General features: G+C 42.2%; 1 protein-coding gene across 7 annotated transcripts in view; it reads left to right on the top strand.

Moving 5' to 3' along the window:
- Positions 1–25,510, top strand: part of PTPN3 (protein tyrosine phosphatase non-receptor type 3) — a 326,586-nt gene that overhangs the window by 92,465 nt on the left and 208,611 nt on the right. The window contains exon 1 of one of the 7 annotated variants that reach the window (XM_039524868.1): positions 12,930–12,970. The exons of the other annotated variants lie outside the window; for them this stretch is intronic. The gene's annotated coding sequence lies outside the window, so the exon portion shown is untranslated. Of the gene's footprint in view, positions 1–12,929; positions 12,971–25,510 lie in introns of those variants that run through there. 7 annotated transcript variants of the gene reach the window in all.

The raw sequence follows: 25,510 nt of genomic DNA, 5'->3' as shown, positions 1-25,510 counted from the left end.
TCTGGCTAGAAATCTGGCATGCCATGAGAAGGCAGCAAATCACCAGAGAGCAATTCCATAGGTGGAAAGAGCTTGAGATGAGACTTAAGATTAAAGGCTACCATAGATGATCAGCATCAAGAGAAGATTGCATCAGAGTCTCTGTACTGGCAAAATGTTTTGAAAAGGCTCTTTGCCATTGTGAGAATGCTTGCTACCCAAAACCTAGCACTGCATGGCACTTCAGATCAGCTGTATGTGCCAAACAATGGAAACTTCCTTAAAATTGTGGAGCTGATGGCTGAGTCTGATGCTGTACTCCAGGAGCATCAAAGAAGAGTCACCACCCAAGAAATGTACACACACCACTACCTTGGAAAAACAATTCAAAATGAAATCATACAGTTACTGGCAACAAAAGTCAAACAGAAGATGATGACAGATCTGATGTCAGCAAGATATTACTCTGTTTTTCTGGACTGCGTACCTGACATCAGCCATACGGAACAAATGACTTTAATGGTGCATTTTGTAACAACAACAGAACCTAGTGAAAATGTCCCTGGAATGGTGACTGTCAAAGAGCATTTTCTAGAATTTATTGACATTGATGATACTACAGGAGCTGGTATGACAAATGTGCTTCTTAAAAAGCTGGAAGATACAGGAATTGCGATAGCTGACATGAGAGGCCAGGGCTACAATAATGGTGCCAACATGAGAGGAAAGAACAGAGCAGTGCAGACATGGATCTGAGAGTTAGTCTCGAGCTTTTTTGTCCCATGCAATTCTCATTTATTGAACTTGGTGGTCAGTGATGCAGCATCAGCTTCTAGTGAGGCTGCTGAATTTTATAATGTAATTCAAAGCATCTATGTATTTTTCTCTGCATCAACTCATCGAAGGCAAATTTTGAAGCAACATCTGGGATCATCCTCTTTGACACTGAAACCCACTGAGTGCCACACAATGGGAAAGTCAAGTGGAGGCAATAAAGCCTATCTAACACCAAATTGGGAAGATAGATGTTGCCATTATGGAGGATAATGCTACAACAGGAACTGTTCATGGGACAACAGTGGCAGAGAGAAATGGAATCACCAGAAACATACATAGCTTCAAATTTCTATGTGGCTTAGTGTTGTGGCATGACGTACTGTTTGAAATAAATGTTGTAAGCAAGAGACTCCAAGGTGTTGACCTTGATATATCTGGAGCGATGGTACAACTGAACAAAGTCATACCTACAGTCTGACTGGTCAGATGAGGGATTTCAAAACATTCTGAAGAGTGCACAGAAGTTGGCAGAGGAACTTCACACTGAAGCTATTTTCCCACCCATTCAAGGATACAAGAGTCACCGAAGAAGAAGAAGAAGAAATTTTGATTACGAGGCATGGGATGATCCCATAAGAGACCCCAAACAACAATTCAAAGTTGAATTCTTTAACCAGGTGCTAGACTGTGCAATACAGTCAGTTGAAGAATATTTCATGCAGCTCAAGGAACACAGCAGTATATTTGGGATGTTGTATGATATTCCAAAACCCCTCACTCTACCTGAAGAAGACCTACACAAACAATGCAGAGCACTAGAGATAGTGTTGACACATGATGACATGCGCGATATTGATGCGAGTGATTTAGGTGATGAATTGAAAGCCCTTTCATGATACATTTCAGCAGGATCAACTCCAAAGGCTGTTCTGGAATATATGTGCCCAAATAAGATGACCACCCTCTTTCCAAATGCTTTTGTTGCTCTGCGCATACTTCTAACACTTCCTGTAACAGTTGCTAGTGGAGAAAGCAGCTTCTCCAAGCCAAAGTTAATAAAACTAATCTATGCTCCACAATGACACAGGAGAGGCTGGTTGGCCTTGGAACCATCTCGATAGAGCATGAGCTGGCCTAGACTGTGGACCTTCAGGAAGCGGATCAAATCTTTGCAACCAAGAAGGCATGAAAAGCACCACTTTGATTATTCAAACAGATAAAAATGCAAGTGTTTACTATGCAGACAAGAAAAGTTACATTTGCTGTTCAGGCATTTGAAAGTTAACTCTTACTTAAAATTTTTGAACAAGGCATTTTAAGTTGTTGGTTCTCCTTTATTGGGGTAGGTAGCAGAGCAGTACCATGAGAATAGAAGAACAGGAAGAAGGCAGAACTGAGACCTTTCAAAGTTTTGGCCCAAGCGAGGGGGCATGGGGGCGTCATTTGAGCTCCCCGCCTCAAGTGTCAAAATGTTGTGGGCTGGCCCTGCCTGGGTCAGCTGACTCAGGCTTGTGCTATGGGTTTAAAATTTGCAGTGTAGGCTGCTTGTGCTGGAACCTGGGCTCTGAGACTCTTTCCCTGGCCAGGTTTCAGCAGAAATGGGAATGTCTACATAGTTATGTTAGTCCCATAGTGCAAATCTGAATAAGTTGATCCAGGCTCTGAGACTTGCTGCTGTAGGTTTTGGTGGTGGTTTTTTTTTTCTTTTTTTCTTTCTGTGTAGATGTACTCCTAGCTTCACCAAAAAATACCCAGTCCCCCTGTATTTGCATTTAGCCTGTAGCAAGACTGCCTCTGATCACAAAGATCAATTTCTGACTTGTCCTTTCATTTGACCTGTGCTTTGGGTGGTGACTTGTAATATTTCAGCAATATTATTTCATAAAGTAGCTTACCTGCTTCATACATTTAGTCTGAAAGAAGGATAACTATCACAAGGTTTCATCCATCTTAGCACCATATAAATCCCAGGAAACCCTTAAAAAATGTGGGTTTTTTTTTTGTTTTGCTTGGTTTTGTTTTTTGATGGACAAGCTTACTTATGCGAAGTGATAGTAGGCATTCTAGAACAGAGAAGAACATAAATAAACAGAGTTTGTACTTTGGTTCCAAAGATCAAGTACAGACTGAGTACATTCCTTATGTGTAAATATTAGTGCCACATTTAGGATTTTCTTGCAAGGAAGCAAGCCAGCCAGTCAGCAAGCCACTTAACATACCATGACTAGTTACTTTTTATACTGGAAAAGCTATTAAATTTAAATAAATATGATGATTTTATAGAGGTGTGGTAGATTAGAAAGCAAGAAGTAGAGTTCATTATACCTTTTTCATTGCTATACTCAGCACATATTCTTATTTGATTATCAAGGAATCTGCACAAAGCTTCAGTTACAGATTTGAGAATGTACAACTTAAATGTAACTAATCTGAATCAGTTTTATTGACATTGTTTAATTTAGAATTCTCTTAAATGAGTGTCCTCGCTGAAGCCATCATAACAATGAAGTCTATTTAGAAAGTCACTGATCGATGAATTTACTCATGTTTTAAATAAGCGACTAGTATATTAGCCAAAATAAATGTATTTTTTCCAATATAGTTTTTCTCACTCCCATTGATTTAGAAAATATTATTGGTTCCTTATTGAGGTAGTAGAGAATTTTTTTTATTGTACAGATGAAATCTTAGTAGCTGTGGACTTTTGTCCTCTTTCACTGTTCGGCTATACAGTGATTACAGCTCAATTGTGATAAGGTGCCACAGTGCACTCCCTCCTCTTTGCTCCACCCCCTTATTTTGAGTTCTGAGGAATTATTTGCTTATTGGAAAGCATTAAACAGTTTCCTGCCACATGAAAGCATCAGAAAATGTGGGGGAGCAGGAGCAGGGGAACAGGTTAAACCTTTCCACTGTAAACAGGCTTTCCTTCTTTGCTCCTCTTTCAGTACAAAGCAGACAACTTGGCAAGGTGCCTACATTCCTTTGCAATCAGTTGCCAAAGCACTTAAAAGTGTTTCAAGGGAAGTAGATAAATATTTTACCTGCCAGTCAGGAATACAAAGGCTGAAATAAGAAGATGGGTGAATGTTGGACCTGCTTACCTAATTTGCTTTTTGTGCTTAAAAAAGAAAAAAAAAAGCTATTTTCATCTTACGTTCTAACTGAATTTGAACTCAAAATAACAAATCAACTAAACACCGTGCTTTAAAACTCTTGAAAACAGCAATAACGGTTAAGTAAATGCTATGCTTGTGTATGCCAGAACAACAGAGTTTTAATTCACAATTTAACATTCACTCTGCTGTATGTATAGATTAGGGCTGTCAATTAATTGCAGTTAACTCAAACGATTAATGCAAAACAAATCCACCAGATTACAAATATTAGTTGCGATTAATTGCAGTTTTAATCACACAGTTAAACAATAATACAATACCAATTTAAATTTATAATGTTTTTGGATGTTTTTCTACATTTTCAAATATTAATTTAAATTACAACACAAAGTGTACAGTGGTCACTTTATTATTTATTACAAATATTTGCACTGTAAAAAAGATAAGAGTATTTTTCAATTTGCCTCATATTAGTACTGTAGGGCAATCTCTTTATCTTGAAAATACAACTTGCAAATGTAGAATTTGTTTTTATATAACTGCACTGAAAAACAAAACAGTGTAAAACTTTAGAGCCTACAAGTCCACTCAGTCCTACTTCTTGTTCAGCCAAATCGCTAAGACAAACAAGTTTGTTTACATTTACGGCAGAGCTGTCTGCTTCTTATTTACAATGTCACCTAAAAGTGAGAACAGGCATTCACATGGCACTATTGTAACCGGTGTCGCAAAGTATTTACATGCCAGATGTGCTAAACATTTGTAAGTCCTTTCATGCTTCAACTTTTTTTATCTTTCTTACAGTGCAAATATTTGTAATCAGAACTAATAATTAGGGCTGTCAATCGCAGTTAATGTGTACGATTAACTCAAAACAAATTAATGTGTTGTTTTTTTAATGAGCATTAATCACACACCAGGGTGCCGTGCTAGGGGGCGCCGCTGCATGCCTTCTGGGCAGGGTAGCCCCTTCTCCCGCTGCTCCGATCCACATCTGCTCCAGCCTTCTTTCCCTCCCCTCCATGGAGATGCCCCAGGCCAACCTGCTCTGGACTGGGAGCCTGCCTCTTGTGTGCTGCGCAGAGTGGGGGCAGCGGGGCTGATGTTGGCGTGTCCCCCTATCACCACCCATGTACCCAGTTGCTGCTGAGCTGGGATCAGGGTCAAGGGGGAGCCTGTCTGATGCTGGCTCAGGAGTGAATGCTGCCGACAGCACTGCTACTGGCTGAAAAAGGATTCAGGCTCCTGAGTGCTCTGCTTAAAGAGACAATGCTCCCTCCCCACACTTCCCCTCAACACCAAAAATATTTAAATAAATGGTATTCTTTTATTGTTTAACAGTACGATTGAAACTGCAGTTAATCACAGACTATTTTTTAAATTTTATGATTAATTGTGATTAATTTTTCTAATCGTTTGATAGCCCTAATATAGATGCTTATTGGTGACATGTTAATTCATAATGTAAATTCAGGAGCACAATATTCATTCAGAAAGCAGCAGGGAGTTTTATAATCTTGCCTCGTTAGATGGACAAACATTTAAGAAAAGGCAATGAACAGGAGAGAATTAAGCTTTTAGGGAATCAGTGTTTGTTGGGACAGTTATAGAGTATCTATTTGAGATGTAAGTCTTGCTGATTTATTTCTTGGATGTATAATATGCTAAGGTCTTCTAGATGCATGTTCAACTTTTAAAAACATGAAAAACTTGTCATAATTAAACTTCATATTCAGGTATTAGATTTGAGATGTTTGTTTTGTCTTCAGTAAGTTAAAATACTGTTGGGAAATAGAAAGCATTTTTTGCAAGATAGGACATGCACTGTAAGAGATTTATATTGCTGTATTTCTCTTACCAATTGCATTCTTGTCATACACAGATTTATGTATGCTGGTCTTTGGGCAGCTGCCAGCAGTTGGTCTTAGGTGGTGGTAGCATGTAGTTCTGTCCACTCTTCTCCCATAACGATCCAGGTGGGTGAAAGCTGTATTTAATTGTTGCTTTCATCCCTGGCTCCTGTCAGTGGGTTGACCCTGTGGTGTCATGTATCATTTTATTATCTAATACCAGAGGTGTTTTAGACTCTGCAAAAAAAAAAAAAAAAAAAAAGACATGGTTCCTGCCCCCAGTGAATTTAGAATATAAATAAGACAGCTAATCGTAAACAGGTATGAGAGGGAGAGGAGAGGAAAATACAGCGTAAGGAGAGGTAGAAAACTGTTCATCCCATGAGCATTATTTACAAGATACAGATGTACTTAGACACTGACTTTTGGCTTGCTCTTATTGCTTTCCTGAACTAGCTAGAAGTCCTTAGGGACTCATAAAACAGCATGTGTTAAAACCGATTTGAAGAGGTAACAGCATTTTTCCATAATGCAAACCAAATCCCAAATACAGTATTCAAACTTCAGTTTTGCCAACCCCAACTATTCAAAACTCATGAGTCAGACTTCCAGAGATCATGAGACTGGTTTAAAAATTATGAGATTTAAAGCAGTGTTCTTATTTGCCTTCTAGTTTTTGAGCTTTTAGGATTTACTTGTCATGTTTTCAAGGGTTTCTCCATAACTATGAGGGCTAAGAAATTTAAGAATCAAAGCTAAATTGCGTCTCCTGTGATCACTTTAAGTAGAATATCAAATATGAGACTTGTGATAAAATCATGAGAGCTGTCAAAACTGAACCTTTGTAGTTTCAAAGTGGCCTTTAAGGACCAGCTAGGGCTGCACGGACACTTTTTTCCTGAAATACTTAATTAACTTTAGGAAAAACAACTAAATATGCACAAATTCACATCCAAATCATTTGTAGGGTTTTTGGCAGATTCAATAACAAAAATAATGCTGCCTCCCTCTTTGCCCTCGCCCCCTCCCTCCAAGGGTGATGGGAGTGGTGATGAGCCCCACTGTTGCGTGGCCAGAGCCAGGGCCTGGTGTCTTCTGCCATGTTGCCAGGGCTGGGGCTCAGTGCCCGCAGGCAGAACCTGGAGCTGAGGACTGGAGCCTGCAGCTGTTTGGCTGGAGTCAGCGCTCGCTGCTGTGCAGCCAGGGCCAGGGGTCGGCACCTGGGGCCAGCTCCCGCCACTGTGTGACCGGAGCCCGGGAATAGGACTGTGGGTAGGCGCCTGCTGCCATGCAGCTGGGTCAGGGAATCAGCACCAGGGGCTAGGGCCGTGTGGCTGGAGCACAGGGCCAGTGCCCGCCACCACATGGCCAGAGGCCAACTGAAGCTCTGCGACTGGAGACGGGGGTCAGTACCTGCTACCCTGCAGCCAGAGCCAGGGGTTGGCATACAAAGCCCCACAGTTGGAGCCTGCTGCCGTCTGGCTGGGGCTGGGAGTCGGCGCCTGTGGCCAGCATCTGCCACTGTGTGGCCGGAGCCCGGAACTGGAGCTGGGAGTCAGCACCTGCCTGGGGCCACATGGCCAGGTTCCTGAAGTCCCACCGCTGGAGACTGCTGCCCAAACCCCCTTCCCCCAGTGTGGGTCAAGAACTCACCTTGCTCCTGCAGTGTTGTGCCCCACCTCTCTCCAGAGGTGGGGCAGGGTGGCGCATCCAGGAGCAACAAGGAGGGAAGGGGTGTGGGTGTGTGTATGTGTGTGTGTGGGACACGATGCTTTGCCCCCCACCCATCACTGCCCAGGAGGCTGTCGTGGACGCATGAAAAACCCCTGGTGGCTGCATTTGAGAAACACTGAGGCCTTGGCTACACTTACAAATTTGCAGTGCTGCAGCAGGGTGTGAAAACACACCCTCTCCAGCGCTGCAAATTGCGGCGCTGCAAAGCGCCAGTGTGGTCAAAGCCAGCGCTGTCCGTTATTCCCCACAGGGAGGTGGAGTACGGACAGCGCTGGGAGAGCTTTCTCCCAGCGCTGGCGCTTTGACTACACTTAGCGCTTCAAAGCGCAGCGCTACCGCGGCCGCGCTTTTAAGTGCTAAGTGTAGCCACAGCCTGAGCTAGGTACAGCCCTACTGTTGTCTAGAGGGAACTATTCCCTCCCCCGCAGGTGCTAGTGACATAGCCAATCCCAGTACCTCTCACTTACATAATTAAGTAATACTGTCCTCTCTCTTCAATTTAGTTATTTAGGTGCTCTGTCTTGCCCTTTCCCCTCCTATTAAAAGAGTAATTGTGCTCAGCTACTCTGCTCCCTGTCTCTTTCAAAAGAAGTATCTTGTGGCTAACTGCAAAATTTCTACTGCTATTGTTCTGCCTTCTGTGGGGTGGAGGCACTCTGCCACTGCAGACTACAGTGCCTGAAGGGGAGAACTTTAATGGCGTTTTTATGATAAATGGATTAAAAAAACTTTAAGCAGTGATGTGGAAAACAATCCTATCAAGTTTGAATTCGCTTCTCTAGTCTAAGGAAAAGATTGGGTGCAGGAAAAACAGTATGATTTGATCTTTAATGGCAATGAAAAAGATTTTACCTGAACCAAATACCTCACAAGATCATCCTTTTTGAACTTTCAGACTCTCTGATAGGAGTCATTCCTCCCACTAAAACATTACTTATTTGTTGCAGGAGAAAATATATGCTGGCATTTTTATTCTCCTAAACCTGGGATGCGTCACAGTCCTGGAGTTCATTAAGAAACAGGCTCCAGATGTAGTGACCACTGATTCAAATCCCAACAGTAGTGGAGAATTGAACTTGTTTGATTCTAATGTTAGACCAGAACTTTTGGTCTGAAGCTTTTCCATTGTGTTCCCAGTCTAGAGTATAAATATGTTTCAATGTGTGTGCGCTATGGGAATTTTCCAATTTGAACTTTCAGGAGCGTAGTGTTCCTGTCTGTCTCACTAGGCCCTTCATCTGCACAACTTCTTGATGTTGGGCATCAGTCTTTGTGGTTGCTGTCTGTCTTTGAGGTTGTTTGTTATTGTCCACTCCAGAAATCCCCAGAAGAATGGACAATTCAAAATAAAAATAATTTGTAAACTTTGGGCTGGAATTGGTTACCCTTCACAGTACTGAAGAGCTGATATGCAATTCTATTCTATATTTCTGCTAATAGAAGACTTAATGATATTCGATTGTGTAATTGTTGAAGCTTCATACTGATAAATATGAGGGGACCATGTAGCATTTATCCTATGTAAAATTTTAGTGTGGGCGTAACAACTAGCTGCTTTGTGTTTGTCTGAAAATTACATATGAACCTGAACCAACTGCAGATTCTTGCATCTCTGTGCTCTTAGGAATTTTGGATATATATGAATATTTTACAGCTTGTGTTGATTTTACTGAAAACACAAAATTGTGCATAATTGGAAACTGAACAAGGATAGCCTGCAAGTATCACCTTGTGTTGAATTTCTGAATTTGTTCATATTACTTTTATTTGTATGGCACCTCTCACTCAGAAGGGACCACAATATCCTTCACAAACTATAGATGGATAGATACTGAAATATGACACATTACTTTATCCACTGCTAAACTGTAGCCATTCAGGGATGAAATGTGCTTATCAGTTGGTGAATTTGAGCTTCTTGTCAAGCAGAAGGAGAAATGTATGCTTTCGGTTGAGATGGAATTTCCATTTTTCCTTAATGCAGAGTTAACACTGGATGGTCTTAATGCCTTGACGTTGAAGAGCGGTGTAGGCTCCATGGGGGCGGTGGCAGTGGCGCGCAACAGGGCTAAGACAAGCTCCCTGCCTGCCCTGGCCCCGCACCGGACCTCCTGGAAGCTGCCGGCAACACGTCCTTGTGGTCCCTGGGGGCGGGGGGGCAGATGGCTCCGCACACTGCCCTCGTCTGTGGGCACCTCCCCCAAAGCTCCCACTGCCCATGGTTCCCCGTTCCTGGCCAATGGGGCTGCAGGAACGTCGTGCTGGCCACTTCTGGGAGCGGCGCGGGACCTGTGGCACCATGGAGATGGCAATCCCATGGGCCGGATCCAGCCCACGGGCTGTAGTTTGCCCATCCCTGTTGTAGATAGAGGTTAGCTGTTTTATTCTTTACTGAGTATCAGGACACAAAACAGCTGTACTAATCAAAATAATGTAGCATTTATTAGCCCTCAGCTGACCTTAAATTTTATTTCTGAGGTAGTTTTGACATGAAAGAGTAATGTACTATATCAAAATCACCAGTTTTAATATTTCAACATAAAACTATTTTTAAATCAGTAGACTTTAATTTGCATCTGTTGCCATCCAAGTCAGTGGACAGCATACATTAGTGAGAAATGTGACGCATGAATTTATTTCACTTTCTGTGGAAGACTTTTTGTAACTGATTAACTGTAAGTGAAGCAACAGGTAGCTTGCAGGAGCTTCCGAAGAAGTGGAAGTTTTTTTCATATCATGCTACTCACTACAGTAATGTATTCTGGACATACTGCTTGTCAGTTGATTTTGTTCCTGTTTTCAGAGTCTTTATGGCCCTTTATAAAGTTGGTGAAAAAGATGAAGAAATGTTCAGTGTTTGGGATGTGTTGATTGATCTTTGTGGTTTGGATTTTTGTTGATTTGTTGTTGACTTTATTGTTCTTAGGGAATTTTCTGAAATCTGGCACAGTGTAGCATGAAGGAAGAGATTCAGAGTAGTGAGTAGTAGTAGTAATAGCTAACTGCTGACCTGGGAAATAGGTTTCAAAACGTTTTTCTTCTGTAAAATTCTTGCTCGGAACTAGTGATTACCATTTTTATATATTTTTCATATTAGATTTTTTTAGGCATTATTGCTTATTACTAGTAGTGGTTGAATTAACAAGAATTGTGAGTTTCCAAAACGCTGGCTTACAGCACGAATGGTTTCTGACAGGATGGAATATGAGTTTTCTGGTTTTTTAAATGCCCCCTCCTTTTTTTTTTTTGGGCATTCATCACAATATATATATATATATAATATAAAAATATGTTATTTCAAAGTGTGTAACAAAATCACCCCTCAAAGTAAATGTAATGTATATATTGTTCTTTTACATTATTATGGTCATTAGTTTTCTCTATTTGTTCTTTCTCTCCCCAGCTAAAACTATAAGTAATACCGATAATTAAATTTCCATTTAATTAGCATGAACTTAATTGTTAATAAAGTTAATGTAATACAAATTATCATCAAAGGCTTTGTTTTCATATTTTACAGAGCAGTTTCATGTAACCTAGATTTCATTGCCCCTCTTTTGTTATGTGAACTTCAGGTTTCATTAGTTGAATTAAAGTTTACGCTAGTGCTGAGTAGTTTCCAAAAATGTTAGTGCTTTGTGTCTTAAGTATATTAATAAAGTTCAATAGAGCTTGCTTGTTTCTTGGTACTTGGAAACCCTATATTTCATTATGTGTAATTTAAAGGAATGTGTGGGGAGAAATTATTGGGTAATTATGTAATTAAATTATGTAAGGTTAGCGAAGTAGCTGAATAGCCTTCATAATCTTCTTGTATGCTTTTCCCTGTTAGTAGGTATTGGTCAGGATTGAAATACAGTACCTATGTATCCCTTTAAAAAAATTGCTTTGAAGCAGTATATATGAGATACGCTGGTTAAGGCCTCCAGCTCTCAAGCTGCCATTTAACTTGCTTGATTTTTTTCTTGCTCTTCCAGTTCTCAGTGCTGATAACTTAAAATTATATCTAACTGAGGATGATAAACTTCTTGATACTGATCTGCAGTTTCCTACTGCAGTTCATGCAAAACAGACATCAGTAGGAAATAGAGGATGCATTGTTTTAAGAGAGAACTCAGAGTAGAGATTTTGTAACTTTTTGATCTGTGGTTGTCAGATGTGTTTATTTTACATCATGGCTTTGTTTAAAGTTGAAGTGGGCTATAAAGGAAGCCATAGAGTTCCTGAATTCCTCAAATCATACAGTACAGGAAACAGGGCAACCAGCCATCATTATATTGAATATTGTTTTAAGATGTGATTATTAAAATTGTTCAAAATAAATAACAAATCATATAGATTGATTTAAAAAAAATGGGTAGAAAAACTGGAGTGCTCCTTCCCCCCGCTGAAAAAACAAAAACAAAAAACCCAAATGAAATGTTTGAGGCTCCATATTTCACTTTCATTTTGATTTTTTTTAGCTTACAGCCATGTTTCCCAAACTTGGGACGCCGCTTGTTTAGGGAAAGACCCTGGCAGGGCGGGCCGGTTTGTTTACCTGCCGTGTCCGCAGTTCCGGCCGATCGCGGCTCCCACTGGCCACAGTTCACTGCTCCAGGCCAATGGGAGCTGCTGGAAGCAGCGCGGGCCGAGGGACATACTGGCCGCCGCTTCCAGAAGCTCCCATTGGCCTGGAGCAGCAAACCGCAGCTAGTGGGAGCCGCGATCGGCCAGACCTGTGGATGCAGCAGGTAAACAAACCGGCCCGCCCCACCAGGGGCTTTCCCTAAACAAGCGGCGTCCCACGTTTGAGAAACACTGGCTTACAGTATTTGAGTTGCCTGGAAAGAGAAACAGTATAGGTTTGTTCTTAAATGTATTTTTATTTCTATATTCTGTGATTCTGTTCTATGCTATGATGAATTCAAATAGCTTAAGTTGTCCAGTATCAATAATGTGATTCCCCGCCACCTCCATTCTTGCCTAGTCCTCGGAAGTTGGAGTAGACATTACTGTAGTCTTCCCTTGGATTTTTATTCTTTGTCCTATATACTTCATTATCTTATTTTCTGAACTGATTATTGAAAATACTTTGAAATATAGTACCATCCTTCCATCTCCAATTCCCATTTTTTCCCTCTACATAATAAACATTATTGGTAGAGCTGGCAGTGAAGCTTGTAGTTAAGATTTCTTAACCCTTTCCGTTATTTGCACTTGCTAACACAAGACTAACAATATAAATGTTTCTCAGATAATGATTACAGGGGAAAAGTACTGAACTTTCTTTCCAGGCAAGATGAACTACTATAATTAGAACAGACATAAGTGAAGATACTTGTGGCATAGTGAGAATAATTGGAGTTTGGTAGAATGAGTTTTACAATTGAAATGTTAATATTACAAAAGCATTTTTAAAAAAATCTTAACATTGCCAAGTTAATAATAACTAACTCATTTAACTCTTTTCATCTGTAGATCTCAAAGCTCTTCACAAAGGAGGTCAGTGTCATTATCCCCGTTTTACAGGTAGGGAAATTGAGATGCACAGAGAGGAAGTGATTTTCCCAAGGTCACCCAGCAGACCAGTGGCAGAACTGGGAATAGAACTCAGTTATTGTCCCACTCCAGTGCCCTATTAGGCCATAGTGCCTAAGTAAGCACTCCAAAGTTAGAAAATGCCAGAATTCCTGTGCAGTATTAATTCCACACCACCACCACCACCCCTTGTGCAAATACATTGTGATACAGTCTTTAAATGATTATATATATCTTTTTCCCTACATCAGAGGTTCACAGCCTTTTTTCTTTCTGAGTCCCCCTCCCCCCAAACATCCTATTAAAAACTCCACAGCCCACCTATGTCACAATAACTGCTTTTCTGCATATAAAAGCAGGGGCCGGCATTAGGGGGTAGCAAGCAGGGCAGTTGCCTGGGGCCCCATTCCTCAGGGGCCACCATGAAGCTACATTGCTCAGGCTTCAGCTTCTGCCCCGGATGGCGGGGCTCAGGAACCTGGGCTTCGGCTTTCTGCCCTGGGCCCCAGCGAGTCTAATGCTGGCCCTGCTTGGAGGCCCCCCTGAAACCTGCTTGAGGCCCTCTAAGGGTCCCGGACCCCTTGTTGAGATTGAGAACGACTGATCTAGTCCAGTGGTGCTCAACCATGGATCCAGGGGCCATGAGCAGGTTTCAGGGGGTCCGCCAAAATAAGCCAGAGAGCAGGGCCAGTGGTAGACCCAGAGGCCCGGGGTTGAAGCCCGAGACCCACCGCTCTAGGCTGAAGCCGAAGCCTGAGCAACTTAACTTTGTGGGGCCCCCAGTGACATGAGGCCTCAGGCAATTGTCCTGCTTGCTACCCCATAATGCCAGCCCTGGCTTTTAATCCACTGGATATGCAGAAAAAGAGGTGTTGTGGCACAGGCAGGCCGTGGAGTTTTTATAGTGGGGGGGGGGGGGGGCGTTCAGAAAGAAAAAGGTTCAGAATCTCTGCCTGTAGGGAAAAATTATATATAATCATTTAAAGACTATCACAATGTATATCCACAAGGGGTGGTGGTGGTGGTGGTGTGGAATTAATACTGCACAGGAATTCTGGCATTTTCTAACTTTGGAGTGCTTAACTAGGCACTGTGGCCTAATAGGGCATTGGAGTGGGATGATAATTGAGTTCTATTCCCAGTTCTGTCACTGGTCTGCTGGGTGACCTTGGGAAAATCGCTTCTCCTTGCCAAGACCCAGGATTTGTTGTGGTTAAACAATCTAATCTACACAAGCTGCAAATAACATTCCCATTTGCAGCGTAGACGTTGCCTAAGATTTTAATTTTTTTTCCTCTCTCCCCCCTTACTCCATGCATCTTTGCCACTCAGTTGTTAATTTGAACTCAGTAAAATCGTAAAGTTTCCCTTAGATCAAATTTGCAATACAAGTTTAGCACTGGAAGGCTTGAACGCAATATTGAGGATACCTTGAAATGAAGTGCAGATTAAGACTTGCAAGCAAATTGTAATATCTGATATTGTTATATGCAGTTTGAGCAGGTCAGCTGTGGTTTTGGTGGGTGGTGTTTTTGCCCTCTAGACTTGAGGTTTAAAGCTTGGTTTTCTCTGTAGACAAATGATTACTGCAAAGTACACATGTTCTTGATTTCAAGACCTGGGAAAAGCAATGATATGATTTTGCAGCTTATTTTACTTTTGCTTTTTAATACAAGATAAATAATGCTCTGGTAAATATAAGGTTCATGCTATACAATTTTATAGGAGTTAGCGTAGGGAAGCATATTTGTTAAAATGACTTCTTAGAGGTGCTTTGAGTGTCTACAAAATTATATGTACCGAAAAGCATCTGTATTTAAATATATATTTAAATAATCTAGTCTTGTTAAAGATACAATCATTATTAAAGTCTACTTTGAAGCCCAATTTATGAATGAACTTCAGCATAATAAAATGTTAGAGAAAAAAGGGGTATAATGAATTTTCATTGAACATTGGAGAAAGATTGGAAGAAGACTAACAAAAATCTGTTTCATTGGCTTTACTAAATATTTTGGCTGATTTTTTTTTTTTTAAAGTGTAGTATTTTGGTGATTGCGGAAGTGGTTGAACCCCTACCCTAGATCCTGTACTTTACAGTGAACCATGGTTATCCCAAGATGCTTATATTGTGATTACTCATAATTTATATGACAAGACAAACAATTGCCATATGTTTAAATATTTCACCTGGCTTTGGCAATTGGAACCAAATATGAGTGCTAAATCTGAATTTCTTACATTAGTCTTAAAGGCTTATTTCAAGAAATGTGAATATTTTTGTTGTATTGGCAAAATTATATTCCTTTGTAGGAATGGTGATTGTAATATTTTTAGCTACAATTTTGAGGTAATAGAAACTTCCATCTTTATCCTCATTTAAGCAAACGGATACTTGAAGCAACAAATCTTCTATTCTTTAAACTGCAGTTTGGGTATATCTGCTGCAGGTTCTTTCATGCTCTGTTAATCCAGTGTGTGATATATAAAATCCCTATAATTAAATCTTTAATTTAATGTATTGGTATATTTGTGACCAGTGCTTAATTTGTTCAAGGGCTTGCCAGGGCTGTGGCCTGGCACCTCTAGGCTTGACAGTTTTTACATACACAGCACCTCTGCGCTTGCTGTGTCAGTTAAGAATGTAAAAAAATTGCTTGAGCCCTGGCATCTCTTTCATTACAAATTAAGCACTGTTTGTGACCTGTTGATTTGCTTGAAGACTTGAATTCCACAAAAACTTTTATGTTTCTGGTGTCTAAGCAAGCAGCAATGGATTTTAAAATAAATACTGATTGGATTGCCTGCTGTGTTTATCAGAAAAAAGTTTTTAGGGAATATAATGCCAGTGGGTAAGCAACAAATTTTGGGTAGTATGTGACAAAGGGGTTTTGCTATACAATTCCAGACTTGGATTTTATATAATTAGTGGACAGATTTCCAGCCTGCAATTTAGGGTTGAAGGTAAGATGAAAAGGGGCATGTTAATACTTCCTTACAGGAACCAGATTTGATCTCCATTTTCATAGGTGCTTATTTAACAAGCTTGGTCAAATTAGGCTTCTATTGTCTGGTTAACATAAGAACATAAGAGAGGCCGTACCGGGTCAGACCAAAGGTCCATCTAGCCCAGTATCCGTCTACCGACAGTGGCCAATGCCAGGTGCCCCTGAGGGAGTGAACCTAACAGGCAATGATCAAGGGATCTCTCTCCTGCCATCCATCTCCATCTTCTGACGAACAGAGGCTAGGGACACCATTCTTACCCATCCTGGCTAATAGCCATTTATGGACTTAACCACCATGAATTTATCCAGTCCCCTTTTAAACATTGTTATAGTCCTAGCCTTCACAACCTCCTCAGGTAAGGAGTTCCACAAGTTGACTGTGCGCTGCGTGAAGAAGAACTTCCTTTTATTTGTTTTAAACCTGCTGCCTATTAATTTCATTTGGTGACCCCTAGTTCTTGTATTATGGGAATAAGTAAATAACTTTTCCTTATCCACTTTCTCAACATCACTCATGATTTTATATACCTCTATCATGTCCCCCCTTAGTCTTCTCTTTTCCAAGCTGAAGAGCCCTAGCCTCTTTAATCTTTCCTCATATGGGACCCTCTCTAAACCCCTAATCATTTTAGTTGGTCTTTTTTTAACGTTTTCTAGTGCTAGAATATCTTTTTTGAGGTGAGGAGACCACATCTGTACACAGTATTCGAGATGTGGGCGGACCATGGATTTATATAAGGGCAATAATATATTCTCAGTCTTATTCTCTATCCCCTTTTTAATGATTCCTAACATCCTGTTTGCTTTTTTGACCGCCTCTGCACACTGCGTGGACATCTTCAGAGAACTATCCACAATAACTCCAAGATCTTTTTCCTGACTCGTTGTAGCTAAATTAGCCCCCATCATGTTGTATGTATAGTTGGGGTTATTTTTTCCAATGTGCATTACTTTACATTTATCCACATTAAATTTCATTTGCCATTTTGTTGCCCAATCACTTAGTTTTGTGAGATCTTTTTGAAGTTCTTCACAATCTGCTTTGGTCTTAACTATCTTGAGTAGTTTAGTATCATCTGCAAACTTTGCCACCTCACTGTTTACCCCTTTCTCCAGATCATTTATGAATAAATTGAATAGGATTGGTCCGAGGACTGACCCTTGGGGAACACCACTAGTTACCCCTCTCCATTCTGAGAATTTACCATTAATTCCTACCCTTTGTTCCCTGTCCTTTAACCAGTTCTCAATCCATGAAAGGACCTTTCCTTTTATCCCATGACAGCTTAATTTACGTAAGAGCCTTTGGTGAGGGACCTTGTCAAAGACTTTCTGGAAATCTAAGTACACTATGTCCACCGGATCCCCCTTGTCCACATGTTTGTTGACCCCTTCAAAGAACTCTAATAGATTAATAAGACACGATTTCCCTTTACAGAAACCATGTTGACTATTGCTCAAGAGTTTGTTTTTCTATGTGTCTGACAATTTTATTCTTTACTATTGTTTCAACTAATTTGCCCGGTACCGACATTAGACTTACTGGTTCTGTCTGGAAAAATATTTTTCCCATAAAAGTGTGTCACTGGTAGATATGGCTCTTGATATATGTGAGTAATGCCTAATAACTAGGGATGAGAACAGAGTTTAAGGGGCTTAAGGTGACAACCTGATGAACCAGAATGTTTTAAAGTATATAATGCATGGTTCTTGCACAATAAATATGAGCAATGTGGTGTTCCACTAAATTATATTTGAAAAACAAGATTGCTGCTTTCAATTACCCTAGGAAATGTAGGGTAGTGGTGGTCAGAGACTCTCTTCTGAGGTGCCCGGAGGTGCCCATCTGTTGCCCTGACATTTCATCTCGGGAGGTATGCTGTCTGCCGGGGGCCCATATCTGAGACGTTACGGAGGCATTGTCGAGGATTATCCAGCCCTCTGACTACTACCCCATGCTACTCATCCATGTGGGCACAAATGATACTGCGAGGTGTGACACTGAGCGGATCAAGAGTGACTACAGGGTTCTGGGAGTACGGGTGAAGGATTTTGGAACGCAGGTGGTATTCTCTTCGATACTTCCTGTCAAAGGTAGAGGCCTGGGCAGAGACGGGTGCACCGTGGAGGTGAATGCCTGCCTGCGAAGATGGTGTCGCCAGGAGGGCTTTGGGTTCCTTGACCATGGGATGCTATTCCAGGAAGGACTGCTAGGCAGAGATGGCGTTCACCTTTTGAGGAGAGGAAAGACTCTATTTGGATACAGACTGGCTAACCTAGTGAGGAGGGCTTTAAACTAGGTTCAACGGGGACAGGTGAGCAAAGCCCACAGGTAAGTGTAGAACATGGGGACCTGGGAGATGGGTCGGAAATAGGAGAGAGCATGGGCTAAAATGGCAGAGAGAAAGGAGGGTCAGGGCAAAACTGGGAGGCAAGATCAAATCCGTATCTTAGATGCCTATAAACAAATGCGGGAAGTATGGGTAATAAGCAAGAAGAACGGGAAGTGCTAGTAAATAAATACAACTATGACACTGTTGGCATCGCCGAAACTTGATGGTATAATACACATGATTGGAATGTTGGTATGGATGGGTACAGCTTGCTCAGGAAGGATAGACGGGGGAAAAAGGAAGGAGCTGTTGCCTTATATATTAAAAATGTACACACTTGGACTGAGATGGAAATGGACATAGGAGGCGGACGTGTTGAGAGTCTCTGGGTTAGGTTAAAAGGGGTAAAAAACAAGGGTGATGTCCTGCTAGGAGTCTGCTACAGGCCACTTAACCAGCTGGAAGAGGTGGATGAGGCTTTTTTTAAACAACTAACAAAATCATCCAAAGTCCAAGATTTGGTGGTGACGGAGGACTTCAACTATCCAGATATATGTTGGGAAAATAACAGAGCAGGGAACAGACTATCCAATAAGTTCTTGGACTGCATTGTAGGCAACTTTTTCTTTCAGAAGGTTGAAAAAGCTACTGGGGGGAAGCTGTTCTAGATTTGATTTTAACAAATAGGGAGGAACTTGTTGAGAATTTGAAAGTGGAAGGCAGCTTGGGTGAAAGTGATCATGAAATCATAGAGTTCACCATTCTAAGGAAGGGTAGAAGGGAGTACAGCAAAATAGAGACAATGGATTTCAGGAAGGCGGATTTTGGTAAGCTCAGAGAGCTGATAGGTAAGGTCCCATGGGAATCAAGACTGAGGGGAAAACAACTGAGGAGAGTTGGCAGTTTTTCAAAGGGACACTATTAAGGGCCCAAAAGCAAGCTATTCCGCTGGGTAGGAAAGATAGAAAATGTGACAAAAGACCACCTTGGCTTAACCATGAGATCTTGCATGATCTGAAAAATAAAAAGGAGTCATATAAAAAATGGAAACTAGGACAAATTACAAAGGATGAATATAGGCAAACAGCACAGGAATGCAGGGGCAAGATTAGAAAGGCAAAGGCACAAAATAAGCTCAAACTAGCTACAGGAATAAAGGGAAACAAGAAGACTTTTTATGAATACATTAGAAGCAAGAGGAAGACCAAGGACAGGGTAGGCCCACTGCTCAGTGAGGAGTGAGAAACAGTAACAGGAAACTTGGAAATGGCAGAGATGCTTAATGACAACTTTGTTTCGGTCTTCACTGCGAAGTCTGAAGGAATGCCTAACATTGTGAATGCTAATGGGAATAGGGTAGGTTTAGAAGATAAAATAAAAAAAGAACAAGTTAAAAATCACTTAGAAAAGTTAGATGCCTGCAAGTCACCAGGGCCTGATGAACTGCATCCTAGAATACTCAAGGAACTAATAGAGAAGGTATCTGAACCTCCAGCTATTATCTTTGGAAAATCATGAGAGACAGGAGAGATTCCAGAAGACTGGAAAAGGGCAAATATAGTGCCCATCTATAAAAAAGGAAATAAAAACAACCCAGGAAACTACAGACCAGTTAGTTTAACTTTTGTGCCAGGGAAGATAATGGAGCAAGTAATTAAGGGAATCATCTGCAAACACGTGGAAGGTGGTAAGGTGATAGGGAATAGTCAGCATGGATTTGTAAAGAACAAATCATGTGAAACCAATCTGATAGGTTTCTTTGATAGGATAACGAGTCTTGTGGATAAGGGAGAAGCAGTGGATGTGGTATACCTAGACCAGGGGTCGGCAACCTTTCAGAAGTGGTGTGCCGAGTCTTCATTTATTCACTCTAATTTAAGGTTTCGCGTGCCAGTAATACATTTTAACGTTTTTAGAAGGTCTCTTTCTCTAAGTCTATAATATATAACTAAACTATTGTTGTATGTAAAGTAAATAAGGTTTTTAAAATGTTTAAGAAGTTTCATTTAGAATTAAATTAAAATGCAGAGACCCCCAGACCAGTGGCCAGGACCCAGGCAGTGTGAGTGCCACTGAAAATCAGCTCGCGTGCCACCTTTGGCACAAGTGCCATAGGTTGCCTACCCCTGACCTAGACTTTAGTAAGGCATTTGATACGGTCTCGCATGATATTCTTATCGATAAACTAGGCAAATACAACTTAGATGGGGCTACTATAAGGTGGGTGCATAACTGGCTGGATAATCGTACTCAGAGAGTAGTTATTAATGGTTCCCAATCCTGCTGGAAAACTATGACAAGTGGGGTTTTCAGGGGTCTGTTTTGGGACCGGCTCTGTTCATATCTTGATCAACAACTTAGATATTGGCATAGAAAGTATGCTTATTAAGCTTGCAGATGATACTAAACTGGGAGGGATTGCAACTGCTTTGGAGGACAGGGTCATAATTCAAAATGATCTGGACAAATTGGAGAAATGGTCTGAGGTAAACCGGATGAAGTTTAATAAAGACAAATGCAAAGTGCTCCACTTAGGAAGGAACAATCAGTTTCATACATACAGAATGGGACGAGACTATCTAGGAAGGAGTACGGCAGAAAGGGATCTAGGGGTTATAGTGGACCACAAGCTAAATATGAGTCAACAGTGTGATGCTGTTGCAAAAAAAAGCAAACGTGATTCTGGGATGCGTTAACAGGTGTGTTGTGAGCAAGACATGAGAAGTCATTCTTCTGCTTTACTCTGTGCTGGTTAGGCCTCAACTGGAGTATTGTGTCCAGTTCTGGGCACACATTTCAAGAAAGATGTGGAGAAATTGGAGAGGTTCCAGAGAAGAGCAACAAGAATGATTAAAGGTCTAGAGAACATGACCTATGAAGGAAGGCTGAAAGAATTGGGTTTGTTTAGTTTGGAAAAGAGAAGACTGAGAGGGGACTTGAGAGCAGTTTTCAGGTATCTAAAAGGGAGTCATAAGGAGGAGGGAGAAAACTTCTTCATTTTAGCCTCTAAGGATAGAACAAGAAGCAATGGGCTTAAACTGCAGCAAGGGAGGTTTAAGTTGGACATTAAGAGAAAGTTCCTAACTGTCAGGGTGATTAAACACTGGAATAAATTGCCTAGGGAGGTTGTGGAATCTCCATCTCTGGAGATATTTAAGAGTAGGTTAGATAAATGTCTATCAAGGATGGTCTAGACCAGGGGTCGGCAACCTATGGCACGCGTGCCAAAGACGGCACACGAGCCAATTTTTAATGGCCCGCGGGAGCCTACCGGGACTCCAGCATACCATTAAAAATCCTGCCCAGCTCGGCCCGCTCTCCTCTGCCCTCTGTTCCCCACCCGGGGGCAGAGAGCAGATGCATAGACATGCACAAAGGGTAGGCAAATGGCCCCACTCTCCGGGCACGGCAAGCCGCGGGGTCTGTGCTCCCGGGCCGGAGTGCTGGGCCGAGCGCAGCAAGCTGGTGGCCCCTCTCCCGCCTTCTCCCCTCCCCTGGAGCCCTGCTGCTGTGCACAGCGCTCTGGGGGTTGGGGTTGCTCGCTCCCGCAGGGCAGCATTTGGCTCTGCTCAACTGGAGCCATGCCGCCGCCACGCGCAGCACTCTTAGGGCCATGGCTGTGCTCTCACGCGGGGCAGCATGTCTGGCTCTGCGTGGAGCCTCAAGGTAAAGGGCCCAGGGCTGGGGGTGTTGGATAAGGGGTGGGGGCAGTCAGGGGACAGGGAGCAGGGTGGTTTGGTGGGGGGGTATCCGGGGTGGGGTGGGGGCTGGGGGGGGGGGTCTCTGGAGGTGGCAGTCAGGGAGCAGGCGGGGTTGGATGGGGCATGGGAGTCCCAGAGTTTGTGAGGGGGCAGCAGCTGGATAGGGGTCAGGGCAGTCAGGGGACTGGGAGCAAGGAGGGACCTGGAGGGGGCAGTTAGGGTGGGGGGTCTCTGCAGGGAGTGGTCAGGGGACAAGGAGCTGGGGATTGTATGAGTTGGGAGTTCTGGGGGTCCTGTCAGGAGGCAGGGGTGTGACGAGGGGTTGGGGCAGGCAGGGAGTGGGAGGGGGATTGGATGGGTTGGGAGTTCTGGGGGTCCTGTCAGGGGGTGGGGAGCGGTTGGATGGGGCATGGGAGTCCTGGGGTCTGTTGGGGGCGGGGGGGGTGGATACGGGTCGAGGCAGTCAGGGGACAGGTAGGGGGTACGGTCCAGTCTGGGGACAAGGAACAGGGACGCTTAGATAGGGGTGGGGTCCTGGGGGCAGTTGGGGCAGGGGTCCCAGGAGGGGGTAGTCAGGGGACAAGTCGCAGCGGGGTTGGGAGTTCTTGGGGGCAATCACCCTGCCCTCTCCCCTGAGCCCCGACCCCCCCACCACCCCACACACCACGCCCTCTGCCCTGAGCCCCGCACACACCCCAGGCCCCTGCCCTGAGCCCTGTACCTCCCTCATACACACCCAGCTCTTTGCTTGACTCCTTCATCCCCCCCCCCAACCCTAGCTCTGACGCTGGCACCCCCACCCATACCTAGCCCCCCCTCTGCCCTGACATCTCCAGCCCCCAGCCCTGACTCTAGCCCGCCCCCAGCCCTCTGGGTCCAGGCTGCCGGCCCAGCACAGTCCGCTGCTGGTCTGGGGTTCTGGCTGACGGACCCTTGCCAGCCGGGGTCCCGGCCGCAGGCCTCGCTCAGCCCGCTGCCGGCCTCAGTGAACAGAACCCCAGACCAGCAGCGGGCTAAGCGGGCCGGTGGCGTAAGATCAACATTTTAATTTCATTTTAAATGAAGCTTCTTAAACATTTTGAAAACCTTGTTTATTTTACAATACACACTAGTTTAGTTATATAATATATAGACTTATAGAGAGAGACCTTCTAAAAAACATTAAAATGTATTACCGGCACGCAAAACCTTAAATTAGAGTGAATAAATGAAGACTCGGCACACTGCTTCTGAAAGGTTGCTGACCCCTAGTCTAGACAGTATTGGTCCTGCCATGAGGGCAGGGGACTGGACTCGATGACCTCTCGAGGTCCCTTCCAGTCCTAGAATCTATGAATCTATTAATTGATCTTGGTTTCTGTTTCCATTTTATTTTTCAAATGTAATAAGAAGTGCTCTAAAGTTACCTGTCTTGAAACTGGATGAAACTCCAGTTGTCATCAGTTCTGACATCGCTATGGAACTTTTTAGCTTTACTCCATATTTCAGAAGGCCAGTGTGAAAACTTGACCTGAGGCCTCTTTCTGATTCCGGCAGTAGAAACCTCAAAGACATGCTTATTTGCATTAAAGTGCAAAGGGAATATTTAACTAGTTGTAGAACTTGAAAATAAACGTTCAGATTCCTCTAATTTGGAGTAGAGTGAAGGATACTATCTGTAATAGTCTAACATTGTTATAATTTATGGAGGTGTGAGGCAAAGAAAACTGCTTGCATAATAAAATAAATCTGTTCAGCTTATTCTAGAAGGATGTAAAAATAAAAGTATTCTAAAGGCAGAAAAATATTTTCAAAAGCTGTTTTCAGAGAAGGAGAGGGGGAAAGAGAAGAACTTGCAGGGAAAGAAAAAACTAACAACTTAAAATTAATAAAAGGAAATGCTTTGTTTACATTATGCCATTAGCGTTTGGAACTCATTGGCAGGAGGTATTATTGATTCCAAGAATTTAGGATTAAAAAATAACCCCTCTTAAATGGATAATGAGCACATGTACTGTTATATTAGATAAGATAAAGGATATAAACTTTCATGCTTTAAAGCATAACATAAGTTCAGAAGAGGTTAAGAAGAAACTTTCCCAGTGGACTGTTATTTTATAACTGTCAATGCCAGCATTCTTGCACCTTTTTATGAACCATCTGGTGTTGTGTCCAAGATACTGGATTGGAGGAATTGTTGCTCTAATCCATTATGGCATTTCAATAACTGAGCCCTACTTTTATAAAAATCAAATTCATATTGTGTACAGCCTTGTTCTGATCATTGTAAACACATTTTATGTGGAAAGACGAGGGAATCCGCCAGAGATGGTGAAATGTCCCTCAGTAATCTGTCATAGGAAAAGTGATAAGTGTGGAAGAATCTGAATATTTTATCCATGTACATAGAATAGATCCCACAGAACTAATTTGGCTGGTACATAAGACTGTATGAGGTTATAGACTTCAAGGATTTTGAATTTTTTGGGTCATGAGCACGGTGCAGATTGGTTATTCTTTATATCACTTGTGCTGAATTTCCCAGTTTTATTATTTGGAGCATTCAGCATAAAACCAAAGCATATCTAACAGATATAAACATAAAGTGTTAGTCAGAGTATAAATTTATCTATCTTAACTATAAGCATCTCTCAAAAATTTACATTATACACATAATGGCAAAATAGGGCAGCCAAACAGGTATCACCTGTAATTGCTAGGGACCTTCTATAAATACTTTTAAGAAGTGTGACTAATGGGTTTGTGGCATAGAAAAAGCTCGTTCTGATTCATTTGAGGAGACACCTGAAAGTTCAGTGATCATAAGAGACACTATACATTCTCTTTGGCATTTAGAATTCTAGCAATATTATGGAAAATTTAGTAGTGGCATTTCACTGTCATCCTACACAAAAGGAATGTCAGTTCTAATGCCATCTCTGGCAAACTTTCTTTAGTGGCAAGGTTCAGTAGGAATTTCGCCTCAGGTTCGGAGAGTGAGCTACAAATTACTGAGGGTGGTGAAAGGATTGTGAGGAAGATATAGAGCTCTAACTTGCAGAATCCTCAGGAGCTATGTTCTGATAAGGCAAACCAGTCTAGCAAACTTGCCTGAAGTATTGCTTAGGGTCGCCAGATAATCTGTTAGACACACTGAGATAGAGAACGACAAAGAGTCCTGTGGCACCTTATAGACTAACAGAAGTATTGGAGCATAAGATTTTGTGGGTGAATACTCACTTTGTCAGACACATGTGGTAGAAATTTCCAGAGGCAGGTATAAATATGCAGGCAAGAATCAGTCTAGAGATAACGAGGTTAGTTCAGTGAGGGAGGATGAGTCCCTCTTCTAGCAGTTGAGGTGTGAACACCAAGGGAGGAGAAATTGCTTTTGTAGTTGACTAGCCATTCATAGTCCTTGTTTAATCCTGAGCTGATGGTGTCAAATTTGCAAATGAACTGAAGTTCAGCAATTTCTCTTTGGAGTCTGGTCCTGAAATTTTTCTGCTG

The sequence above is a fragment of the Mauremys reevesii genome, linkage group 2, assembly GCF_016161935.1.
Source record: "Mauremys reevesii isolate NIE-2019 linkage group 2, ASM1616193v1, whole genome shotgun sequence".
Lineage (NCBI taxonomy): Eukaryota > Metazoa > Chordata > Testudines > Geoemydidae > Mauremys > Mauremys reevesii.
This window is presented reverse-complemented; position numbering and strand designations above follow the sequence as displayed.